Below are 16,774 nucleotides of genomic sequence, written 5' to 3'. Positions count from 1 at the left end.
AACATTGCCTGGAGGCCAGGATCAAAGCACTAGGTGGAGTTAAATAGAGCAGCACCTAACGACTTCACCACATCACCTGAGGAAGGAAACTCAGAAGCCGCAGTACCACTTTCCTCCACCAACGGAAGCTCACAGAGAGAACCAGCTGAAGTACCACTTGTGACCACAGGAGGGAGCTCTGCCACAGAATTCACAACAGGGAGCAACAGTGGTGAAGCAGCGGGTCACAGGATGCAGAAGCCATCTGCTACAGCTAAAGCCTATGTCTTCTGCTAAAGAGAAATGAATATTCACTGCTCAGGCAGTGAATATTCATTTCTCTGTAACATCACGCACAGTAATTGCAGCCGCCAGCTTCCAGCAGCGACCAGGCGGTCACTTGTGCCCGCTACTTAAGAGAAATGAATATTCACTTCTCTCCTCTTCCCCGCAGGAAGCCAGCAACTGCAGCTGACACTGTGCGCACTACTAAATAGCAATGAATACTCACTGCCCTCCATGCACATAGTCCCGGCGTGGAGAGCAGTGAGCATTCTAACAGTTGTGTTCTGCTTGTAAACAGCACATGACGTCCCTGCCATGCACTGCTTACAAGCATAAAGCAGCAACTGGCACTGGAAAAAGATATTGCAAGGGAGCGCAGGGACAGTAAGTAGGATGGTTTAATTATTTTTTTAATGTTTTTTGATGGGGGGCCCTGCATACAAGCATAGGGATAAGGAGCCATGCAGACCAGGATAGGGATGAGGAGCCATGCAGACCAGGATAGGGATGAGGAGCCATGCATACCAGAATAGGGATGAGGAGCCATGCAAACCAGAAAAAGGATGAGGGGACAATGCATGCCTGGCTTATACCTGGCTTATACTCAATTAAATAAATTTTCCCAGTTTTTTGTGGTAAAATTAGGTGCCTTGGCTTATACTTGGCTTGGCTTGGCTTATACTTGAGTATATATGGTATATGCTCCAGTATGGTCACCACCAAGCTTTCCAGTAACCCACGAAAAACTAGCTCCCACAACCAATAGTTTATACAGCAAAACTGGACACCTGACAGGTAGCATCTGGCTTCAGAGGTGCGATTTACAGAGCAAAAGGAATGGAGCTATTACATTTTATATATTTAATCCCAAAAAATAGGTAGTGCTTTTAAAAAAATATACAAAGATATTACAAAACGGGAACCAAACAATACAGCATATACAATAACATAGAATAAAAGGGATATCAAAAGAAAAAGTACTAAACTTGTGGCGGGAACGGAATGGGAAGGAGCACTACTTGGCTTTAAGAACGCAGATTTCATTTGAATAGATTGTGGGCTCCATTAGCTGAGCCCCTGAGATGCCAGAACAGCAGAACCCCCCAAGTGACCCCCATATTGGAAACTTCACTGCTTAAGGAATTCCTCTAGGGGTGTTGTGAGTATTTTGAACTCATAGGTGCCTCACAAAATTTTATAACATTAAGACAAGGAAATATTACACTTTAGTGGTATAAATTTAATTTTTGTATTTTCTGCAAATCTGTCAGGTACACAAGGGTTAATAGGTGAAACTGGGCACCATAAATTATTACGAAACTTCTCCCGAATGCGGGGATGCCCCATATGTCATCAGAAATTACGGTTTGGACACATGACAGGGCTGAGAAGGAAGGAATGCGATTTGGCTTTTGGAGCACAGATTTTGGTATAATAGTTTATTGGCCACATTTGCAAAGCCCCGAAGGTGTAGAACATGAGAAAAAACTACGGCTGCAGTGACGATTTTGTAATAGCCATGTCAGGCATTTTTTCTGGAGAATTGCAAATATGCCAGTTTCGGGCCCATACATTGTACCCCCATACAGTGTAGCGAAGCCAGACATTGTGCCCAGCTTGTGCTTCTGGTGACAGGCACCACGTAAATTGTTAAGGGCTCTCTCCCCACTACAATAATGCCAAATATGTGGCCTTTTAGACTATGTGCCCACATTGCAAAATAGAAGCAGAATTTTCTGCTTCAATTCTGCATACCCTTGGCAGGAAAAACGCATGCGGATTTAGATGTGGTTTATAGGCGTTTTTACCACGTATTTACCGCGTTTTCCATGCGTTTTTCAAGCGGATTAGAAGCGGATTTCTAATGCATGTCTATGGGTGCGAAATTGCTGAGATTCCGCAAAAATAATGAACATGCTGCGTTTTTTTCCGCGATGCGTTTCCGCAGCGGAAAAAATCGCAGCATGGGCACATCAATGCAGAATGAATTAGAAATTAATGGGATGCTGTTTGTAAGCATTTTTTAAGCATTTCCGCCGCGGAAAATAGTGGCAAAAACGCATAAGAAATGCAATGTGGGCACATAGCCTTACTGTGGTTTAGAAACAGTGGCGCTAAGAAGGAGGGGGGCATTTGGATTTGGGATTGCAGAATTCACAAGATTTTATTTGAGGGGGCGGGAGCTATGTTGCGTTTCCAGAGTCTTTGTTCTGCCAGTAATGTGGAAACCCCCTTATAGTTCCAGTGACCAATGATGGAGATGAGTGGGGGATAAATTACATATTTTATTGGTAACATTTTGGAGTACATAATATTTTTTGATTGCTTTCAGTATAAGGCTGAGATCACATTCTTGTGTTCTATGCAGAACACTTTCGTCTGGGTTTCCATGTAAATCCCACAAAATTGCAATTCAGACGAAACTCCCAACAGAACCACCCACCATAATGAGGCAGATGGAGGCCCTTCATACTCCATTTGGTGTCTGCTCTAGTGATGAGTGAATATACTCGTTACTCGAGATTTCCCGAGCACGCTCGGGTGTCCTCTGAGTATTTTTTAGTGCTCGGAGATTTAGTTTTCCTCACCTCAGCTGAATGATTTACATCTCTTAGCCAGCTTGATTACATGTGGGGATTCCCTGGCAACCAGGCAACCCCCACATGTACTTATGCTGGCTAACAGATGTAAATCATTCAGCTGCGGCAATAAAAACTAAATCTCCGAGCACTAAAAAATACTCGGAGGACACCCCCGAGCGTGCTTGAGAAATCTCGAGTAACGAGTATATTCGCTCATCCCTAGTCTGCTCCAGTGGTATCCATCTTTTTAGGCATGCACAGATCCAGGGCTGGCTCCAGGTTTTTGAGGGCCCCGGGCAAAAGAGTCTCAGTGGGCCCCCCCTTTAACACATACCCCGATTCATGATCGCATATAAACACAGCCATGTAGTATATAACACTGCCCGCGTAGTATATAGCAGCCCACGTAGCATATAGCAGCCCACGTAGCATATAGCAGCCCATGTAGTATATAGCACAGCCCACGTAGTATATAGCAGCGCAGCCCACGTAGTATATAGCAGCCCAAGTAGTATATAGCAGCGCAGCCCACGTAGTATATAGCAGCGCAGCCCACGTAGCATATAGCAGCGCAGCCCACGTAGTATATAGCAGCGCAGCCCACATAGTATATAGCAGCGCAGCCCACTTAGTATATAGCAGCGCAGCCGAGCCCACGTAGTATATAGCAGCGCAGCCCACGTAGTATATAGCAGCGCAGCCCACGTAGTATATAGCAGCGCAGCCGAGCCCACGTAGTATATAGCAGCGCAGCCCACGTAGTATATAGCAGTGCCACTCACTCCGGCACTGGTAGAACTAGGAGCTCCTCCTGAATCTGCCTCATAACTTCAGCAGCACGGCAGCCAGCCAGGGGCGGAGAGCAGAGCAGAGAACTGCTCTCTCCGCCCACAAACAATGCCACACTGGCTGCCTTCTCTTAACCCCTATGTGTGCCTGCCTGGCTGCACTCACTGAGTGAGAAGATGCTTGTGTCAGAGCTGGCACATAGGGGTTAAGAGAACGCAGCCAGCAGTGACTTTGTGGGCGGAGAGAGCACGTTATCTCCTGCTCTGCTCTCCCAGCTGTATCTATGACAGCATGAGTGGGCCCCCCTCTCTCCCCAGGGCCCCGGCATTTGCCCGGTGCGCCGGGTGCTGACGCCGGCTCTGCACAGATCTGTGGTCGCCCACACATCTGCACTAAAAAGAATGGGACATGGCTGGAACACAGATCACCCCATTGGGGGTTTTGTCTGAATCATGGTTTTGGGTAATTTTCACAGACACCCTGATGTAAATGCTCAGCGGAGAGTGCAGGATGAAAGTGAGCAGTGCCTTATTCTGATTTTTGGGAGTTAGAGTGAACAAATAGATACCAGTACAAGAATAGTTCTTATTTTTAGGTTTGTGTAGGTCACCATACGGTATAAGTGTTAAGGCGGATTTAGGCTGTGTGCACACGATGCAGATTTGGTGCAGAAAAATCTGCTGCAGTTCTGCACTAAATCTGCATCTCCTGGCAGAATCCGCAGGTACATTTTTTATGCGTTTTTGATGCGTTTTTGATGCGGTTTTTATGCGTTTTTTGTGCACAAATCTGCACAAAAACGCATAAAAAACGCATCAAAAACGCACCTGCAGATTTCTATTATGGAGGGGTGCAGAAACGCTGCAGAACTGCACAAAAGAAGTGACATGCACTTCTTTGAAATCTGCAGCGTTTCTGCGCAGATTTTTCTGCACCATGTGCACAGCTTTTTTTTTTTCACATTGATTTACATTGTACTGTGATCACAGTGCAGTTCTGCAGCGTTTCTTCTGCAGAAAAATCTGCTGCAGTTCTGCACTAAATCTGCATCGTGTGCACATACCCTTATTCTATGGGTCTGTGTAATTGCAGTGATACCAGATTTATATTGGGGGGGGGGAGGGGTTAGGTTTTGCTGATATCACACAGTAAAAATGCTTTTTTCGTAAAAGGTAGTGTTTTTTTCTCCATATTCTGACAACTGTAACAATTTTTTTGACGAACAGAGCTGTATAAAGACTTATTTTTTGTAGGACGAGTTGACGATTTTTTTCTCATCACATTGGGGTATATAACATTTTTTGATTGCTTTTTATTTAGATTTTTCAGACACAGAATTAACAAAACCCAGCAATTCAGTTATTGTTTTTACTTTTTATTTTTTGCGCCATTCACCATGCGGTTAAAATGATAAGACCGATTTGTTCATTGGCTCGGTGCGATTACAGCGATAGCAGTTGTTTTTTTTTTTTATGTTTTGCTACTTCTACAGACTAAAATATTTTACAAAAATGAATTCCTTTTGGCATTGTTATATTCTGAGAGCTGTATCTTTTTTATTTTCTTGACGAATTTTAGCCATATTAGGGCTTCTTTTTTGCAGGATAGTTTGGCGTTTACATTTATAACATTTGTTTTACTTTACTTTTTGATCGCTTTTTATTCACTTTTTTGTGCGTCAGTATGATAAAAAAGCAACATTTTTGGCATGTTTTTTATTGTATTTTTTTTTTACTGCGTTCACCATACGCAATAAATAACAGTTTTATAGAGCAGGTCGTTCCAGATGTGGTCACACCAATTATGTGTACTTTTTTTTTGGTTATTTTTGCTTTATCACAAACACTGTGTTTTGAGTGGTGAAACAGCTTTTCGTGGTTTGTGTGCACTTTTTTGTGTTTTTTTACTTTTTAACATATTTCATTTTACTTTCTCCACTTTTGTACTTAGCCTCATTGAGTACAGTTTTTATAATTTTTTGATCTGTGGTCTCATACACTGCAATACTCATGTACTGCAGTGCATGAGACTGTCAGTGTCTCACTGACACAGCCTGTGAGACCCAGTGACCTGGATTTCACAGTCCACTGTACTCTGGGGTCACACATGACCTCAGGGTACCATGATTAGCATCAACACCTGTGATTCTCATTGCAGGGGTCCAATTGTTACAAAGGGGGTCTTGTAACCCCCTTGCAACCAATCAAATACCGTTGTCACAATTGACAGCTGTATTTAAGAGGTTACTGGGCCCTGAATGGCTTCAAAACCGACCTGGGCTGATACCGCAGGGTGTCAGTTTTCATGGACAGCTGACCCCGAGGGAAATTAAGCTGCTGGGTGGCGCTATATCCTTATAAAGCCTGTTAACCAACGCCGTTTTAATGCATATTGTGGTCATTAAGGGGTTAAGATTGGTGTGCTTAACACCATCCTTAATGAGTCTGCTACATAATGCTTTTAAACAACAAGTTTACACAATAATACTTATTGAGGCAATGACAAAATGTGCGCTAGCATTGCTTAGAAATACATTTCCCCCAGTGATTCCACCCATCAGTACTGACGGACTGGGTTATTGTTATACACTTTTTGTACACTATTATGTATATAACAGCAAAAACTCACTGTACTGGTCTCACCTATAATAATAATAATCTTTATTTTTATATAGCGCCTGCGGGATGTATACAACTCTAGCTTACTACAGACAAATGGCGTTGTCGGGAGACTATGTTTGGTTTTAATGACCCGCAGAAAAATAATGACACTTTCTCCAGCAGCCATTTTCAGCAGGACGCCCCAGCCATGTCTGATAAGGGGAAAATCGGAGTGAAGGAGGAAGGTTTAATACACAGTGATCCTGTCACCTCGACTCTGTGTATTACCTGTGCTTACCTGCCATTCCTGGGTGCTTATACATCAAGCTGCATTATTATGACATGGCTCAAAAGGAAGCGAGACTTTTACAGTTTCTACATAAATCTAATAGGAAATTATTTAAACAATAATTCCTATAGAGCAGTCAGCTTTAGACTTTTATAAGCTGAATATACAGTGCCTTGCCTTGAAAGTATTGCGCTCCCTGGAACTTTTCAACCTTTCCCACATATCATGCTTCAAAGATACCAAATGTAAATTTTTGGTGAAGAATCAACAAGTGGAACACAATTGTGAAGTTGAACGAAATTTATTGTTTATTTAAAATTTTTGTAGAAGTACAAAAACTGAAAAGTGGGGCGGGCAATATTATTAGGCCCCTTTAACTTAATACTTTGTTGCGCCACCTTTTGCTGCGATTACAGCTGCAAGTCGCTTCGGGTATATCTCTATCAGTTTTGTACATTGAGAGACTGAAATTCTTGCCCATTCTTCCTTGGCAAACAGCTCGAGCTCAGTGAGGTTTGATGGAGATCGTTTGTGAACAGCAGTTTTCAGCTCTTTCCACAGATTCTCGATTGGATTGAGGTCTGAACTTTGACTTGGCCATTCTAACACCTGGATACATTTATTTGTGAACCTTTATGTTTGGGATCATTGTCTTGTTGGAAGACAAATCTCCGTCCCAGTCTCAGGTCTTTTGCAGACTCAAACAGGTTTTCTTCAAGAATGTTCCTGTATTTGGCTCCATCCATCATCCCATCAATTTTAACCATCTTCCCTGTCCCTGCTGAATAAAAGCAGGCCCAAACCATGATGTTGCCACCACCATGCTTGATAGTCGGGATGGTGGGTTCAGGGTGATGAGCTGTGTTGCCTTTACGCCAAACATATCATTTGGCATTGTTGCCAAAAAGTTTGATTTTGGTTTCATCTGACCAGAGCACCTTCTTACACATTTTTGGTGTATCTCCCAGGTGGCTTGTTGCAAACTTTAAACAACACTTTTTATGGATATCTTTGAGAAATGGCTTTCTTCTTGCCACTTTTCCATAAAGGCCAGATTTGTGCAGTGTACGACTGATTGTTTTCCTATGGACAGACTGTTCCACCTCAGCTGTAGATCTCTGCAGTTCATGTAGCGTGATCGTGATCATGGGCCTCTTGACTGCATCTCTGATCAGTCTTCTCCTTGTTTGAGATGAAGGTTTAGAGGGACGACCAGGTCTTGGTAGATTTGCAGTGGTATGATACTCCTTCCATTTCAATATGATCGCTTACACAGTGCTCCTTGGGATGTTTAAAGTTCTGGAAATCATTTTGTATCCAAATCCGGCTTTAAACTTCTCCACAACAGTATCACGGACCTGCCTGTTGTGTTTCTTGGTCTTCATGATGCTCTCTGTGCTTCAAACAGAATCCTGAGACTATCACAGAGCAGGTGCATTTATACAAAAACTTGATAACACACAGGTGGATTATATTTATCATCATTAGGCATTTAGGACAACATTGGATCATTCAGAGATCCACAATGAACTTCTGGAGTGAGTTTGCTGCACTGAAAGTAAAGGGGCCAAATAATATTTGACGCCCCACTTTTCAGCTTTTGAATTTCTACAAAAATTTTAAATAAACAATAAATTTCATTCAATTTCACAATTGTGTTCCACTTGTTGTTGATTCTTCACCAAAAATTTACATTTGGTATCTTTATATTTGAAGCATGATATGTGGGAAAAGGTTGAAAAGTTCCAGGGATGTCCTACTGCTCCAAGCCACAAAATCATCTCAAATCTGTGAGTGAATCTGGCAGTGCTGAATTTCCATGAGGCATCACCACAGGTAAAATGAAGCATTACACAATTACCAATTGAATGAATGGGCTGACTGTGTCCTATGTTCTTGAAAGTGTCAGGTTCTATAGAGTTAAGCCCCCATACATATTAGATGGCTGTCACCTGAACGATGGTTCAGCCAATTGTTCGGCCAGTAGCTATCTAAAGGTACCGTCACACTCAGCAACTTTGCAAAGAGGACAACAATCCGTGACGTTGCAGCGTTTTGGATAGCGATCTCGTTGTGTTTGACACGCAGCAGCGATCTGGATCCCGCTGTGCCATCGCTGGTCGGAGCTAGAAGTCCTTAACTTTATTTCGTCGTCAGGTCGGCGTGTATCGTTATGTTTGACATCAAAAGCAACGATGCCAGCAACGTTTTACATGGAGCTAACAACCAGCTACAACGATAAGTGAGTCGCCGTTACGTCACTGGATCGCTCCTGCATCGGTCTGGAGTTGCTGTGTTTGACGTCTCTACAGCGACCTAAACAGCGACGCTCCAGCGATCTAGTTTAGGTCGGCTCGTTGTCTATATCGCTGCAGCGTCGCTGAGTGTGACGGTACCTTTAGCCATCTTCCCCATGCACAGAAGCCGCTTCCTAGCTGCGGCTTATCTCTGGGAGGACAAAAGGATTGCCAGATCCGTAACTCCTCTGTCAATCAATTATCCATGGCTTCCAAACACATTGGACTGTCAGACGAACCTGTCATTGGCAGGTTGGGCTGACATTAGTCTAATGTGTATGGGTGGCTTAAAGGGGCTGTCCACTATTCAGACGACCCCTTCTAAAATGCTATATCCCCACTCATGAAATAACAACAACCTATACTCATCTCAGGTGCTGGAGTCATTCCAGTGATGATGGCACTGTCTCTCCTGGTGCTCGTTTTGTGGCACGAGTCCTGCAGCTAGTCAGCTACCGCTTCACGTCCTTTAGATGGATCGCTCTCTGACTTCTTCCAAATGTTAGTTACATCCACTGGAAGTGAGAAGTGAAGCTGTAGCTGATTAGCTGCATAACGTCACTCGAGCCCCAGGAGAGCCAGTGCTGTCATCACTAGAACAGTGCCAGCACTGAAGGTGAGTATAGGCTATTGCTATTTCATTAAAGGTAATGCAGCAATTAAAAAGAACTTGTAAGAATTTAAGAGGCGCATAGCCCGTCTCAATTGCGACTAATAGATACTGTAAGTGGCGTGAAGTGAAAGATTTGCAATGTATTACCTCTGAATCCCTTAATACAGTATTTGAAAAGCATTTTTATAAACCAGACAGCACTCTATAAGCAATATTTTCATACCATTCTCCTATGAATCTACAGTAATCCATAAAGCACAGCCTGTAGCTTGTTGATTGGATCTCTAGGAGGGGAATTTGAAATTTAACATGGCCTAGTAGATTTTAATCATAACCATTACTCATGTAATGGCGCATCCATACTGCTGGTATCATTGGTCAGTCCTCAGGAGAGGACTACAACCCAGCAACTAGGTAGCCAAGAGGCAGAGTGAGGTGCACTGCTGAGGATACAATATGAGAAAAGCCCTTTAAGCTCATACAACCACTGTAAGATTACGTAACATCGCCAAATTAGTGAACTTGTATATATTATAAGTTTACCAGACTTTGTAATCTTTTGATTGCTTAGTCAGGGGGTGTTAGCAAAAGAATGGTGCGAGTCAGGTACGTTCTCCCAGACTGGTTGGGTTCTTTTTATGTCTGTGCATTTTCACCTTTATTTGTATCTTTACTTGATTAATTTATGACATCTACTGTTTCCCTTTATTTGTGGTCCATCCATACTATATTATTTATACTTGAACCTTTTGTAGTATCCGTTTTCAATACTGTTTACTATTTATATACTCTGTATGCATTTTTGCTTCCTTGTATTTATTTTTCATTGGCTGGTTTGTAATTATTTTTATGTCATTACTTTGTATACACTGTATAACATTTTTTGTAAATTCTATAAAACAACTTTACTGTGGGGTCTCGAAATATCAAAAACCTTGCTGTTTTTCTTACCTTTAGAGAATCTTTCGATCGTTTTCTCATTGATGTTTCCTGAAAAGAGAGAAGTTGACAAAAGTCTTAATAAAGTCCAGCCATCAAAGCTTGTTTTTACATTCTATGTACTATAGTGTAGTATAGGTCTTGTGTATAACTATATACCCCCAGGGTCGCACTATAATAGGGTAAATCTGGGCTCAGATTGACTGCCGCCATCAGGGCATTACTGCCCTGACTGTCGTATGGACCCAGTGGGCAGAGGGGGCCCGCATCGGGCCCCGTCTCATCTGCTCACCGGGCCCCTGCCGGCGCTGCGGCAGTTAAACGCTATTGATGTGCGGGCGCGCGCCCGCACGTCAATAGTTAACAGCCGCCAGCCAATCGGAGGCTGGCAGCTGACATCAGCTGTAGCGCGCACGTCGCCAGTGTCTGATGTCATTGTCAGTCGCCGGCAAGTGCATGCTTCAGCTGCGAGGAGAGAGCTTCGCCGCTGGAGCGCTGACAGGTGAGGAGAACTTTTTTTTGTGAACGGCAATCCGGGGGGCCCGGGCCAGTATGCTGGACACTGGGGGCAGAGATGCTGGACACACTGGGGGCAATATGCTGGACACACTGGGGCAGAGATGCTGGACACTCTGGGGGGCAATATGCAGGAGACACTGGGGGCAATATGTTGGACACACTGGGGGCAATATGCTGGAGACACTGGGGGCAATATACTGGACACACTGGGGGCAATATGCTGGACACACTGGGGGCAATATTGTGGACACACTGGGGGCAATATGCTGGACACACTGGGGGCAATATGCTGGACACACTGGGGGCAGTATGCTGGACAAACTGGGGCAATATGCTGGACACACTGGGGGCAGGATGCTGGACACACTGGGGACAATATGTTGGACACACTGGGGGCAATATGCTGGACACACTGGGGGTAGGATGCTGGACACACTGGAGGCAGGATGCTGGACACACTGGAGGCAGGATGCTGGACACACTGGGGGCAATATGCTGGACACACTGGGGGCAGGATGCTGGACACACTGGGGGCAGGATGCTGGACACACTGGGGCAGAATGCTGGACACACTGGGGGCAATATGCTGGAGACACTGGGGCAGATTGCTGGACACACTGGGGGCAATATGCTGGACATACTGGGGCAGGATGCTGGACACACTGGGGGCAGAGATGCTGGACATTGGGGGTAGAGATGCCGGACATTGGGGACAGAGATGCTGGACACTGGGGGCAGAGATGCTGGACACTGGGGGCAGAGATGCTGGACATTGGGGGCAGAGATGCTGGACATTGGGGGCAGAGATGCTGGACACATTGGGGGCAGGACTGGAGACAGATGGGGCAGGATTGGAGACATGGGCAGAATGTAGATACGGGGCATGATTGGAGACACAGGGCAGAATGAAAGACAAGGGGCAGGATTGGAGACAGATCATGCAGGATCATGGGGCAGGATGGATACGATGGAGACAGATGGGGCAGGATGGGGAGATCATATGGGGCAGAATGGATACTCATGAGGGCAGGATAGGAACATATGGCTGGAGCCAGGAATGAGATACACGGGGCCAAGATGGGGGATATTATTATTACAATAGGGGCTAATTAAGGGATATTACTGCAGTCATGTATTCATTTTATTTTTTGAGTATACTGTTTAAAATGGGGGGCGGTCCTGTTACTGTGTAGAGTGACACTATGTCGCCTCTTTTTCTTCATGTGGTGTAATGTTGAAGTTAAATTAAGTAATGTGTTCTGCAAGCGGAGCTCGAGATAACTGTGTTATTTCCTGTAGAGACGAGTCCTGGCTGGATGAAAGATGAAAGACTTCACCTAGAGACGTCACTGGTGAGTCAGTGTTACCTATACACTGACACTATACACTGTATACTATATACAGAGATCCTGTGTACAATGTCACCGGTGATCACTGTATTACCTCTACACAGACACTGCATACCAAGTACAGATCTCCTGAAGTGAATACTGGCACTTATGGTGATAGTATTGTGTTTTTTTTTGCTGTTTTTTTTTTTTTTCTTTCTTCCTAACTGAAGGGTAAATTGACTAGCTCAATGGATGTTTGACAGGTTATAGTTTCATACAGCAACTATTTTTCTGGAATAATCTGGTTCAGGTAGATGATGACCCCGTCGCATGACCCCATCACATGACCCTGTCACATGACCGGGGGGCCCACAGTGTCTGAACAGCCCAGGGCCCTGGCTACCCTTAATCCACCCCTGTATACCCCTATCACTTTCAATATCTATCTTAACTGTAACGTATGAGTAAACGAACGCATATACACCCTCAGACATTCAAAACTGCCCTACAAACTTTTCTTGAAAGCCCTGTTATTGATAGGCAATCCCCAATCATAGTGTGGTAGAAGCTATAAAGCTCTATGCTCCTGTTAGGATCAAGTTGTTAAACACTGCAGACTGTGGTCCTTGCTATTTTAAAGGCTTCTCAATATTTTTGTAAACTGTGATACATATATATCACGCATGCAAATATCATACTATCTTTGTTAACAAATTTACCTATATCTCTATATAACAATACACTGGGTAGCATGGTTAATGAATGATGAGATGCTGCTTTTTCTGTAGAGAGTGAACCAAGAGAATTATGCCAAGTACTGCCCATACCCCATACCCCGGTTTGGGGGCCCAGATCTACACAGGGGCCCACCGGCCGTTGTGTATCCTGTGTTACCCTGTGTTACCCTGTGGGCCAGTCCAAGCCTGATCCTATGTGACACATAGCTCCCCTTTTGTATTTGACCAGAGGCCTTCTCACATACATTCCCCCCTCTGCCCAAAGCTGTGGTTTTGGCACCTTCAGTCTGTCACTAAACAGGGAAGTCTAGACAGGGCATCTGGATACCGCATAGATTCCCGAGTCTATGCTCCATATGGAGGCTGAAGCCCTGGAGCGCTTAAAACCACCCAGTCACCAGGACATTCTTCCCCCTTCTTTTCTCTCATCCATCTCAGAGGCGCATGGTCTGACACTAGCCTGAACTTTCGGCCTACCAGGTAGTACCATAGAGTGAAAAAGAGTGGTATTCACCTGCGCTGTCTACAAAAACGAACAATAAAATGAAAAATAGATGAATAAATGAATAAGAGAGCACTTACTTAATGAGTAATCATTGGTTATGCAGTGGATGTTGCAATGGGTCCTTAAAGTACTACCAGAATCTTAGGGGAATGAGGAGAGAAAAAAAAAAAAAAAAGGGGGTAAATGTTTGTATTGGTGAATATAGTGAGACTAAATAGATTTATAATATATACTCACTCAGATATTAAATGGAAATGTGCAATGAAGAGACGTGATCCCTGTGTATCTGCAATTGATGCGGGTATTGTGATGACCACGGTTGCTTAATCTTCAGAGGTTTATAGTAGATGCCCCTGCTTAGATAAATGTACAACCTTTATAGGTAATGGTGGTTTTAAATAAATGTGGTCTAGTTTTCCCAGTACACAATAAACTTACTGCTGGTGGGAGTAGCGCAGGATTCCGTTAGGTTAAGGTAGTAAGATGACCATCAGATGCTGGCTGACAAGGATTACTGTGATTAGAATTGATTGCCCATATGTTGAGATGTATATATTATAAATCTATTTAGTCTCACTATATTCACCAATACAAACATTTACCCCCTTTTTTTTTTTTTCTCTCTCCTCATTCCCCTAAGATTCTGGTAGTACTTTAAGGACCCATTGCAACATCCACTGCATAACCAATGATTACTCATTAAGTAAGTGCTCTCTTATTCATTTATTCATCTATTTTTCATTTTATTGTTCGTTTTTGTAGACAGCGCAGGTGAATACCACTCTTTTTCATTTTATATACTTTACAGGTCTACACAGAACCTGTCACAATCACCAGCAGCACGCTACATTCAGCAATTTTGTTTCCCCACTAGGGACTATCAGGAGCGCCAGTGCTTTTTACTTTCTTTTTTAGTACCATAGAGTGCTAATTGCCCATTTGATGGCCCAGCATTCTTTTTCTACTATATCATAATTCTTTTCTTAAGAGGAGAGTTTCCCACTTAGGTATAGGATTGGATTTTATTCACCATTTATCTCCTGGGACAATACGGCTCCCAACCTGACCTCTGAGGCATCTGTCTGGACCACGAACTCCTTACTGAAGTCATGGAATGCCATGACAATGGAATGCCATTTCCACTTCAGAAGACCACTTGGCCATCGATGTCTTTGTGCCCTTGAGGAGGTCAGTCAAAGGTGCAGCTATCATGGCAAATTTTGGCACAACTCGCCAATAATATCCCACAATTCACAGAAATGCCCTAACCTGTTTCTTGGGGACTGAGTGCGACCAATTTTCTGCCATTGTGACATCGTCAACCTTGGCTTTGTGATTGGCATCCAGGCACATAGTTTCCACCAGTTCCCTGTCTCGCTCCAGCTTAAGCAAGTTGACTTGATACACCTAGTTAGATTTTCTTCTCCTTGGCTTATAGACCTAGCAGTTGATGTCAACAACTTTTCGACCACTTCATATGATCCCTGCCATTTGGCTAGATATGTACATCCAATATCCAGGGCTAAACTGTCTCAGCCTTGCCGACCGATTGTAGACTCTTGCCTGGGCCTCTTGTAAACTGAAGGAGGCTATTTCTTACACTCGGCATTGCCTCCGTAATCCTTTCCTGCATCTGTCCCACATGCTCGATCATACTCCGCTTCCCAGGTCTCTTTTGCAATATCCAGAAATCCCCAAGGGTCTCGGCTGTACAACAGCTCGAATGGTGAAAATCCCATAGAGGCCTGTGGAACTTCCCTAATGGAAAACAGCAGATACGGGAATAGGCAATCCTAGTCTCAGCAATCCTTCTCCGTGACCTTTTGAAGCATGTCCTAGACATCTCCCTCATCACTCTGAACATGAAAGGAGTTGCTTGGTTGGTCAGGATCTCCTTTGGCAGGCCTGTCCAGAAACAAATATTGACTAGCTCTCGTTCTATACTCCTGGTAGAGGAGTTTCTCAGTGGTACCACCTTCGGTTACCGTGTTGCATAGTATATGACCAAAAGGATATGTTGGTGCGCTCTGGTGGACTTAGCTAGGGGCTCGACAACATCCAAGGCAATTTGGTGAAATGGGACCTCCATAATGGGTAATGGACTACGAAAGTGAGAGACTGAAGAAGTTAGCTGACAGGACAGGCAATGGGAGATGGGACAGGACCGGCAATAGTTAACAATTTCTCGGTGACATCCCAACCAGTAAAACCTCTGAAGGACCCGCTCTCGAGTTTTGTCTATGCCCAGATGCCTGCCCAAGACATGAGAATGGGCCAGGTCTAACACTCTATGCCTATAGAGTCCCAGTCAATCAAAAGAAAAGATGTTGAGCAGCACAGCTTAAAGACCTAGAGCTGACCGTAGTCTCTATACAGTGCAGAGGAGAGCCTGACAGCAGATCAGGGGTGCTCGCATGAAAAAAGTACTCGACCAAAATAAGCGTGGAAGTGCTACCGTTAGCGCGAAACGGCCATTGTCGACCCTTGCACACCCTTGTTTCATCTACACCCCCCCCCCCCCCGAGCCGTGAAGATGATGTTTTTACATGCTTGAGTAAAGGATCTATACCACTCAAGAACTGGTGAGTGTTGCCGCATTTTTTTCTTGCTTATTTTTTCTATAGCGTCCCAGTACTAACAGTTTCTCTATTACCTCCTCTCACAGTTCAGTAACCCGGTAACCCACTATAGCAAGTCCCTATTTACAGCAAAGTATGGAAACCTGGTGTCGGCCCCCAGCTCTTTAGGAACCCCATTTAGAACAGTAACATTATCAAATGAACTCCCCAAGTTACCCCCAGAAACCCCCAACTCAAGATTATTGGCCTCATGGGTCCCATAATGTGTCCTTGCTTGTTGCCAGCAAGGACACACAGGAGGAACTCATCCCCTTCCAACTGTGATGCGCATTCTTCATGGTCGAACCGGCTCTTATCGGAGTAATTTGGCACCCTTTTGACACAAGTCCCAGAATAAGCAGGAATGTGGGGCTCACGAGGTTCAATAAGCTCCCAGTGTCCAATTGTCCAGACACCATTACACCAGTTTGCCTGACCGTTGTTTCATCCTTATAGCCACCCTCACCCAGGACACGAACTTTGTCCACAGCCTTCACACTTGCTTCCTGGAGATACTGCCCTCACATCCAACCACTACCTATGGTAGATCAGCTCACTTGGATGCTTAATGAGGTAGTCAAAGGAATGCTTTCAATTTAAGTTTTCAACTGGTTTAATAAAACAGGCTTCATAAAACAGGACAAACAAAACAAATAGACATATTCAGTCTTCTTGACATAAACAAAAATAA

This window comes from Ranitomeya imitator, chromosome 1 (genome assembly GCF_032444005.1).
Source record: "Ranitomeya imitator isolate aRanImi1 chromosome 1, aRanImi1.pri, whole genome shotgun sequence".
Lineage (NCBI taxonomy): Eukaryota > Metazoa > Chordata > Amphibia > Anura > Dendrobatidae > Ranitomeya > Ranitomeya imitator.
The sequence above is the reverse complement of the archived record's forward strand: the minus strand, read 5'-3'. Positions refer to the sequence as shown.